Genomic DNA, 1,029 nt, shown 5'->3' with positions numbered 1-1,029 from the left:
ATATAAATACTTATTTATGCTTATTTTGTGTTTTGTAATAATTATATGGAAAATATTACATCAGCAAACATTTTATTACCCTTCAAATTGATTTCTGGAGATTATCCAAGGTGCTTCATGACCCATAACTGGGTCCCAAGCTCAACTTTGGGAACCAAAGTGCAGTGGTTCCAAAACTTTTCAGCTTTTGACCCACAAAATAACAGCAGCAGAGACCTGTGCCCCCAACTATTTTTGGATGATAAACATTTGAATCAGGTCAACTAAACATGGGCACAGTAACTATTTTTTATACTACATTTATCCATTTTAAATATATTAACCTCACTCCTTTATAACAACTAAGGCAAAAATATAATTAATTCCAAAAATCCTTTCAGGACCTCACCTTGATGTTTCAGGACCCCACTTTGGGTCCCAACCCCAACTTTGGGAAACACTGCTTTAGAACATAACCAAACCTTCTGTAGAACTGTCAAATGCTTTGGCTTCAACTGTGATCATGATGAGGTCATGAAGACATGATGCCTGTGGTCGTAGTGTTGTGCTCATCTTAGTGTGTAATATTGTACGCACCCCTGTGTCTATTTACCATGTCCCTTTTTACCAGAGTTGATTGGCCGGAGGAACAAGCTCCGCCCACTGGGGGGTGCTAACAACTCCTGCTGGTTTCATTGATGAGCATTATTTTTAATAAAATGTATTTAAACCGTTGCATTCATCTGGACTTCATATGTTGTCTCAACACAATTATTAAAACTCTTATTTTTACATTTAATAATATTTCTGTATTATTTGTTTTAAATTTAGTCAGTCGTACACATGGTACTGTTCAGTGTTTAGGACAGGGGTGGGCAATCCTGGTCCTGGAGGGCCGCAGCCCTACATGTTTTACATGTTTCCTGCTCCAACACACCTGATTCAATCACTGAACTACCTCTTCCAAGTTCTGCAGTACGTAGGACCGACACTGACATAATTAGAAATAAAAGCAGAAATAGATAAATGAACCTTTAAATAAATAAATAC

The sequence above is a fragment of the Austrofundulus limnaeus genome, unplaced genomic scaffold (genome assembly GCF_001266775.1).
Source record: "Austrofundulus limnaeus strain Quisiro unplaced genomic scaffold, Austrofundulus_limnaeus-1.0 Scaffold575, whole genome shotgun sequence".
Taxonomy (NCBI): domain Eukaryota; kingdom Metazoa; phylum Chordata; class Actinopteri; order Cyprinodontiformes; family Rivulidae; genus Austrofundulus; species Austrofundulus limnaeus.
This window is presented reverse-complemented; position numbering follows the sequence as displayed.